The sequence below is a fragment of the Ochotona princeps genome, chromosome 2 (genome assembly GCF_030435755.1).
Source record: "Ochotona princeps isolate mOchPri1 chromosome 2, mOchPri1.hap1, whole genome shotgun sequence".
Classification (NCBI taxonomy): domain Eukaryota; kingdom Metazoa; phylum Chordata; class Mammalia; order Lagomorpha; family Ochotonidae; genus Ochotona; species Ochotona princeps.
Window position 1 is genome coordinate 16,142,933 of NC_080833.1, and position 9,299 is coordinate 16,152,231.

Consider the following 9,299-nt stretch of genomic DNA (forward strand, 5'->3'; position numbering starts at 1 on the left):
CCCACCACCATCACCCCAAGATAGTTCCCAAAGGCAAGGGAGTCCCCGGAGTATCTCTTTTCCAAACCGACGGATAAGCCACCAGGAGCTTAAATCACCAGTCTTTCTTCCCCCAAGGTCATTCAAGTCCGTGAAGGAAGGTGCACGCAGCCTCGAGCCTTCTGGAAACCACATCGCGAGGGGTTCGGGGGTGGGGGTGCCTGCACTCGCCCCTCTCCCACCCCTCCAGCTTGAGCACTGGCCGCGGCATTTCCCAAACAAGCCACGACAAGCTCCGCGGGGTTGGGAAAGGGGCTGACGCGATGAAGAAACAGATGCTCGCGAGCAAAATGGTCTTTCTCGCAGAGCCTCCTGCAAGGTAATTAGCAGAAACCGCAGGCACCTCCGAGAGCGCGCGGCGTGGCTCTGCAAGTCCCCGGCGGGGCCGCCCCGGGACGCCGGCTTCCCCTGCAAGGCAGCCCAGGCAGCCAGAGGCCACCGGCCCCAGAAACCGCACTTCATTCCTGCGCCTCGGGAAGCCATGGCCGCCTCCCCGCCCGCCCGGCCAGCGGGGCGGAAAAGTTCACCGCGGCGGCAGGCGGCGGCGGGCGGCCCGGCTCGCCGCGTCCCCCTGCAGATTCCACCATTAATTAGTCCTAAGGACTGTCTACTGGCAACTTAAACAAAGCGAATGCCTCGAATTCCTTCCCGGCCCAGCGGTCTGGCCGCGAGGCCAGCAGCAGCAGCAGCAGCAGCAGCGCCAGGGACGCGCGCGGGACGGGCGCAACCGGCGGCGGCGGGACCCCTCCCCGGACGGCCCGCGCCCACGCGCCCGCACCGGGTCCCGCAAGCCGGCCGCCGCGCTCCCCGGCCGCCACCGCCGCCTTCCCTGCCGCCTCCCGCTCCGAGCTCCCGGGCTCTTCCTGTATGATCACTTCCTTCCTCCCCGGTGCCCGCCGGGCCCCGCGCAGCCCCCTCGCCGCGCCGCCGGCTCCCCGACCCGCGCGCCGCGCCCCGCCCCCACCAGGCCCGCGCACCCCACTCCCGTGCCGGTCAACCCCAAACTCGACCCCAAAAACTCTTCCCCGCTTCCCGAAAAAGGTGCCCTCGCCGTCTCTGTCCTTCCCCCACACTCCCCCCACGAACACTTCTTCTCTCAGAAATCTCCCGCTCCCACCACCCACAAGTCTCTCCTCAGGACCGATCTCCTCCGTTTCCACAAGAAAAATTCTCCTCAGAACCTCTTCTTCCAACTCCCGAAACTCTCTCAAGGTCTCGCCACCGAAGAGCTCTCCTCTCGAGCTCGTCCTGCAACATCCACTCAAACTCCCCTGCAACTCTACACCCCCGTCCCTCTCCCGGGGCGCCCGCCGGCTCTGCCCCGACCCCTCTGGGGTCCCGGCCGCCCTCTGCTTCCCGCGCTCGCCCGCGGACCCCTCACCTCGTCCGCTCCGGCCCGCGCTCCCCGGCCGCCCAGGGCTGCGGCGCTCGGCTCCCAGCCGCCGGCTCCTCCTCCGGCTCCCGGGGACTGACAATGAGGGGCGGGGCCAGGCTGTGGCGTCAGCGTTCGGAGGGCGGGGCGGTCGCACGGGGGCGGGGCTGCCTCCGGGCCCCGCCCCCTCCGTCCTTCCCTTCCCTTCCCAAGCTTTGCCTTGGACTCTGCCAAGTTTTTATTGCCTCCCTAGCCAGGTGCCCAGGGCCTGTACTAGGCGCCATGGGACGTGGAAATGGAAGACAAGACTCCCTACACTCAGGAGAGTTGTGAGGATTAAAAGAGATAATCCAGGGAAAGGTGCTTAGCCTAGTGCCTAGTATGCAGTAATCACTGAACAAATACAACTTTTATTGCTCATCAAATACAGAAAAGAAACTCTGCTTGGACCCCGGAGGCATGCGTCCCGATTCCCCAGATCTGCTATTAACTTATTGTGTGATCCGAGACGAGTCATTCCGCATCTATGTTCCTCACTTTCACTTCTTTCAAAATGAAGGTGTCAGTGCCAAGAGGACCAGAAGTCTAACAATTCTGATGTAGTTCCTACAGGCACACTGCTACGTGCAGAGGGCCAGAGAAGGGTGGAGAAAGGCTTGGAAGGAGGCCCAAGACCCTCACCCAGCACAGTCCAGCCAGAGCCACTGCCTCCTGCCAGGGGGACCCTCCCACACACTAACACACTGGTACACTAATGGGCCAGACGTGCTGAGAGCTGCTCCCTCCCTGGCTGCAGTGGTCTGATTGCTCTCTTGAGAGATGCTTTGTGGAAGCTCTTTATTGTCTGTGAAATAAAGGCCGAAGCCGTGGCCTGGCATGATTGCATGCTACCTTACACACACACACACACAAACACACACACACGCGCTGTAGTTTATCCAAACTTCCCCTAGTACACCCACTGCTTTCCCACATCTGCGCCTTTGCTCATGCTCTTGCCTTGCCTCGCCTCTCATCTCAACCAACAGGCCCTCCTGGTTTCCTGCCTGCCCCCCTTCCACCAGCCAAAAGCCAACTTGCCCCACGCCAACTGTGCACTGCAGCATTGTGTGGGACTCTTGTGAGCATGCGAATATTACAATGCATATAAAACTGACCTGCTGTTTGTATATTAGCACTTTCTTTGAGTCAGAAGCCATACATGTTTATGGAGGGCAAACACATCCTAGGATCAGATACCCAAGTTCTGGCTCATTCTAGCCCTCCCTCAGCTTCAGTCACCTCATCCGTAAAATGGGGACGGTTTTATACGGGCTCTTAAAGATCACATGAGATGCTGTAGGGGAAGCATCGGGCACACCGTTCTTCAGTGTGACTGCCATTCTCCGTTTCAACACCATGATCATCATCAGTATTATTTCCAGCTCCCAACCCCACCCAGCACCTCTATAATAACACACCCACCCCATGGATTTGTAGCTAAACACTCTAACGCCCTGAGAAAGGAAAAGGTTTGCTGAAAGTGGCCCTGCCAAGCCCTGCCGTGGGAATAGCAGCCAGCCCTGCAGTGTCTAGACCCCAGGGGAATTCTGCAGGTTGACATTCGAGGCACCAGGATACCCTGTCACGCTGTACGCCTCCCAAAACAGGGAAAGCTGCTAGTCCTCCTTGCGCATTCTTTGCCGCAGAGCTGACCCACTTCTGCCTAGTGCCTTTTCCCTCTCCCGTTCCTCACGGAGATGCTGATCTGTGTTAAACTGTCCTTGGCGTCTCCGCAGTCCTCCAGCAGAGCCGAAGCAAGGCCCTAGCCTGTGGGGAGAGGGGCAGGGTTTCCGGGTTCTCATCCATTTCCTACGCTGCTGCTGCTGCTGCTGCTCCAGACAGGCAAGGGGCTGTCCTGGGATGTCTGGGCCGGTTCTCAAGGGCCCCGGTAACACACCGTGGCTTCTTTTTAGAATAGAGGCTCCAAGAGGCTAATCCTTGTGAAAAGCAAGCATCGTCACAGGGTGTCTGGGGTCCAGGGAAGGAAGTTTGCTGGGGGCCTCCTGCATGTTGAGGCTGATCTCAGGAGTTGAGAGCCTTGGAAGGGAGAACCACAGAGGGAAGAAGGGATACAGGGATGTGAATGCGGGGACTTAGGATCCCATTCATTCACAGCAAAAGCTTTGGCACAGGACAGATCAGGATTCAAATCGCAGCCCCACCACTCACTAACTGTACAACCTTGAGCTTCAAGTCTGCATTAACGAGAATCCTGATTCCCTTAACTTGGGAAGAATATTAGTACCTGTCTCACACAGTGACTATTAGGATGAAGTAAGTTCACATGTGGAAGAGCTTTGCACAGGGCCTGGCACCTAGCTCATGCCAGGATGTGGTGGTTGCAGTTACTACCTCGACACGTCCTCCCACTAAAGCCTTCCACCTGCTGGCCTCTGAGCTGAGAGTGATGTAAATGACAGCCTAGCCCCCTCTCCCCCCCGAAGCTCCATCAGCGACAGAAATGAGGTGGACGTGCCTGGAGAGGCAAGAAACACATCTACTGGTTGGTGTTAAGCAAACAGGGTAAGAGGAAGTCGCAGAATTGCAGAGGAAGTAGAATCCCAAAGTTATAATTTATAAAATATGCTTGGGTTATACACAGGAAAAAAATTTGAAGAATATAAAGAACTAGAAGACTTTTACTTTTTCATTATTATATTCTGAGTGTGTCAGCCAAAAGAAAGACTCCCAACAGAACAACCAGGAAGCCTGGCAAAACCCATTGAAGATTTCCAAGCAGAAGGATTTTTTTTCTCTGTGTCCATGTTGTTCAGGGTCCTGCAGAGTTCAAACCAATAAGCTATGTAGCAGTGTATATGTGGAAGGACATCATGGGAATTGGCTAGCAGAATTATGGAAACTGAAAGTCCAATCATCTGCCAGCTGTAAACTGGAGAACCAGGAAAAGTGTTGTTATAATTCATCCCTGGGAATTGGGAGGCCAGAGATAAGGGCACTGCTGTGAAGTCAGGAGTCCAGGGGTTGACCCACAGCAGCATTCAAGCTCAGAAGAACATGGATGCCCCAGTTCAACAAGAGCAAAGACATTTGCCCTTCTTCTCTTTCCTTGGGTTAGTTTATGTTTTATTTTATTTGACGGCAGAGAAAGAAGAGAGGAAAGAAGGAAGGAAAGGAGAAGAAAGAATCCTTCATCTGCTGTTTCACTCTACAAATGCCTGCAATGGCTGGGGCTGGGCCAGGCAAGAACCAGGAATCAGAAACTCAATCTGGGGCTACACATGGATGGCACAGACCCAAGTACTGGAGCTATTGCCTGTGCCACCCAGGGTGCACCTCAGCAGGTGGCTGGAATTGGGAGCAAATCCAGGACCCAGATGAACAGAGGCACTCAGCTATGGGATGCAGTGTCCCAAAAGGGTGCCTACTTGCCATATCAAAGGCCCAACACACTCCTCAGTGGATTGTGTGGTACCCACCCACATTCCTCACTGAGGGTGATCATCTTCACTCAATCCACCAGTTCAACTACTCATCTCCTCTGAAATAAATTCACGGAGATCACCCGGCACGGTGGCCTAGCGGCTAAAATCCTCACTTTGAATGCCCCGGGATCCCATACAGGCGCCAGTTCTAATCCTGGCAGCTCTACTTCCCATCCAGCTCCCTGCTTGTGGCCTGGGAAAGCAATCAAGGACGGCCCAAAGCCTTGGGACCCTGCACCCATATGGGAGACTGGGAAGAAGCTCCTGACTCCTGGTTCCGGATCAGCACAGCACCAGCCATTGCATTCACTTGGGGAGTGAATCACCGGACGAAGATTTTCCTCTCTGTCTCTCCTCTCTATATACCTGACTTTGCAATAAAAAAATAAATAAAATATTTTTAAAAAAATAAATTCACAGAGATGCACAGCAATTCTTTATTAGCCATATGAGCATCCCCTCACCCAGTGCCCCTGTCGTGTAAGAGGAGGTCATCATGCTCTGTGAACTGTGCCCAAACTTGCAGTTTTACTTTCCCTCTTTATACCTGTCTGAAATTTAATTTTTTTACAAGAAGCATGTGTAACTTTGTCATAAAACAAAGCCATGAAAGCACAGATTTTAAAAAGCTAACAATCCAGGGTTGGTTCCGGCACGTTGGTTTGTAAACAACACATTCTAACACAAGAGGGGGCTGGCCCAGTAGCAATGCCTCCTGGGAATCTTTGGAAAGTAAGAGTGGGAAGGGGTAACACTGCAGTCCATGCTCCCACAATCTCCCCAACATGGCATGATTTTAAGCCCAATGTCAAGGTAATCACCACTGCATGCATTTCATTCATATATTCATTCATTATTTCATTCATTCCACAAACAGTTATGAACCCTGAACCACACTGCATACTTTATACAATCTTCTAGAGCTTACAGGGCTCCGTGAGGTCAGAGAACTTGCCCACAGTCCCTCATTGCGGGAGACAATCACAACCTGCCCAACGTGGAAGCCCAAGCCCAGGAGGAAGTGGGCTGCACTTCGCAGCCCCAGAGCTGTGCCCTCACCTCCTATTGGTTGGGTGGCCTTGGGCAGGTTGCTGAGCTCTTCCCAGCAGCAGCTTCCCAGGCCCCACCAGGTAAGTATCCGCCCAGATGGTTCATGCAAGGGAGGCATACAACACAAAGAGAAGCTGTGGTAGCAGCTCTTCTGGCAGCAGTCCCACTGTGGATCTTCTGCTGCTGTCCCCCCCAATCTGTGTAGATTCCACTTCAGCACACTTAGCTCGGGCTTCCTTTTTTGAACCCAGCCCATTGCCCCAGGAGCCTGGCACCTTTTCACGGACGAGAATAATGCCCGCTTTGCCTCTGATCTCTTTCTTTCCCTCACACAGCAATCTGGCACACCTGCCTCCATTCCCCCAATCTTTCTACTGACTTCATAAAAAAATGCCTGAGTATCCAATATGTGTGGGGCACTACACCCCGGGTAATACTGCCGGACATCACTGCCGCCTTGGACCCAGGAATGACAGGATGGAGAGTCAAGAGAAGGTGGCACAGCATCACTTGATAAGAATTGTACAAAGTGGGCCCGGCACAGTGGCCTAGCAGCTAAAGCCCTCGCCTTGAATGCGCCAGGACCCCACGTGGGCGCAGGTTCTAGTCCCAGCTGCTCCACCTCCCATCCAGCTCCTCCCTTGTGGCCTGGGAGAGCAGTCCAGGACGGCCCAAAGTCTTGAGACCCCGCACCCGCGTGTGGGAGACCTGGAGGAAGTTCCTGGCTCCTGGTTCCGGATCAGCAAAGCACCAGCCATTGCGCTCACTTGGGCAGTGAATCACCGGACGGAAGGTCTTACTCTGTCTCTCCTCCTCTCTCTGTATGTCTGACTTTGCAATAAAAATAAATAAATCTTTAAAAAGAATTGTACAAAGTGCATCAGGCCAGGTGCTCTGGGGCTCGAAGTGTGGGGATCTAACTGAATCCAGGGCACAGAGGCTCCGCAGAGGAGGTGATGGGAAGCTCAGAAAGGTTCAGGAACCTGCTCAAGGTCAGTCAGCTGGGAGTTTAACCCAGAAATGTCAGGCTCCAAAGCCCCACACGGTATTCCTCCGACTTGCCCCTTTTCTCCTCCATCTTTTTCTTTCTTGGTTCTTACTGGGGAGGAGGGAGCGAGTTTTGCCCGACACAGTAGCTCCAGGATACAGAAGTGATTTTGAATCCTCGTACCCCCCCTCCACCTCAAACCCCTTGACGAACCTGTGTAGACCCGAGCCACACAGATGCCAGGCACAAACTTCAGAGTCCCCCCATCCCCGCCAACCGCGAGTGCGCTTTCGATTCCCGACCCCCGCAATTCTTTGGCTATGACCTTGGACCACTCACCTACAAACCCTCAGGCCTCTGCGTCTCACCTCCCCCAAAGAGGGCTGCCTGTTATCCCCTCTCCCCAGCGCAGCTCCAGCCACGGGGCTGCCGGGTGGGGCGCGGGACGCCTGCGGAACTCCCGCCTCTCTCCTGCAGCCGGCCCGGTTCGTGCTGCGGCGCTCGGTGCAAGCTCGGTGCGCGGACTGCAGCAGGCGCGCGGGCGCGGGCAGGGGCGCGCGTTTGCCGCAGTGACGGCTCCGCTGCGCCTGGGAAGCAGTCGTGCCGGGCGCGCTCGCGGTCTTTCCCACCCACCCGGCAGGGCGTTCCCGCCAGCCGGCTTCCTGCAGGCGAGGGCCGGGGAGGAGGGAAGACGCGGAGGGGCCGCTGGGCCTGGCAAGCTTGGTTCCTGGCTTTCTCTCCGCGTTTCCTGAGCAGGACCGGCCGGGGGATGGGACCCGGCGCTCCGCTCCTTCCCCGGGAGCGCAGCCAGGAAATCGCGTCCTTGGGAAGTCAGGTTCCTCCTCCGGCCCGGAATGCGCTGATGACCCACCCTCTTTTCTCAGTCCTTCTCAGCGACTGCGGTAGGATCCGGTGAAGAAGCTGAGAGATGAAGCGTGCCGGTTCCAGGTCCCACAGCCCAAGCGGATTCCAATCCCGTGATGAGAGTTGTGCAGCCCCATCCTCCGGATGAAAAAACTGAGGCTTTAAACAATGAGGTGGCTGCCCAAAGATCACCATAATAAATGTTACTGCTAATCAGATCGCGTGCCTATCACATACCAGGCACTGTGCTATAGGTGCTGGAAGTGTGTTTTGTTATTGTTTACAGGAAGGTAAGCCCTGCCCCTATTCTGCAGAGCTGAGGAGGCGGTGCCTCCAATGTCACACCGCTACAAGGCCAGCTGCAGAGTTGCGTGGATGGCCACACTTGGGACTGGTCCTGGCAGATTCTGACTCCTGCTAGGATCCACTTAAAGCCCCCCTTGGCTTGAGTACTTCCTACCACAATGAACTTTCTCGCTTCCCTAACGTGGCATCCTCCAGTTGGACAAATGTGTTTGGTATAAAATGTAAGCGCTCCATGTGCCAGTGTTTCTTGTCAAAAAAAGTCAGGAGCATTTCCTTCCTGGTGGCCCCAGGAGGCAGGGCCTGGTATTCTTGGCCGTTTCCTGAGGGTGCATGGTTCAGTGGTTTTAAACCCTGTCTGCCAGGAAGAATGTCAGCTGTTCACCAAAGCGCTTCCCTAGGGAGGGTTGCTCAGGAAGATAGTAGCCTGGGCCACTTGTTGCGAACATCCCTTGTAGGACTGGCTTGTGCCAGTGACGTAGGGGCAGAAGCCATGCATGCCACAGCCAGGCCCAAGTGCACATGGGCATCCACATGCCAACCAGAGGGTGACACCGGACCTTCTGTCCAGGTCTCACTGAGCCACTTGACTGGGGGCACCTGTTAAACTGTTACTGTACTTAGGCATCGGAGTCTCAGCATTTCTCTCTTTTTATTTAATTTTTAAAGACTTATTTTTTTTTATTGGGAAGTCAGACCTACAGAGTGAAAGAGAGACAGAGAGAAAGATCTTCCATTGACTGGTTAGCTTTCCAAGTAACCGCAATAGCCAGAGCTGAGCTGATCTGAACCCAGGAGCCAGGAGCTTCTTTTGGGTCTCTCATGTGGATGCAGGGTCCCAAGGCTTTGGGCCGTCCTCGACTGCCCTCTCAGGCCACAAGCAGGGAGTCAGAAGGGAAGTGGATCAGCCGGGACACAAACCAGCACCCACATGGGATTCTGGGTGTGCAAGGAGAGGACTTCAGCCTCTAGAGCACCACGCTGGGCCCATTCTCTCTCTCTCTCTCTCTCTCTCTCTCTCTCTCTCTCTCTCTCTCTCTCTCTTTAAAGAATTGTTTTATATTGTTTATTGGAAAGGTAAACATACAGAGAGAAGGATCTTCCATCCACTGGTTCACTCCCCACATGGCGCAACAGCCAGAGTTGAGCTAATCAGGAGCCAGGAGGCTTCTTCCAGGTCTCCCATGCAGGTGCAGGT

The 9,299-nt window shown here is 55.1% G+C and overlaps 1 protein-coding gene across 1 annotated transcript in view; it reads right to left on the bottom strand.

Annotated features, from left to right (window-relative positions):
- LUZP1 (leucine zipper protein 1) overlaps positions 1 to 7,539 on the bottom strand; it is a 97,813-nt gene extending 90,274 nt beyond the window's left edge. The window contains exon 1 of the mRNA XM_004592381.3: positions 7,274 to 7,539. The gene's annotated coding sequence lies outside the window, so the exon portion shown is untranslated. The remainder of the gene's footprint in view (positions 1 to 7,273) is intronic.
- Between the last annotated feature and the right edge of the window lie 1,760 nt (positions 7,540 to 9,299).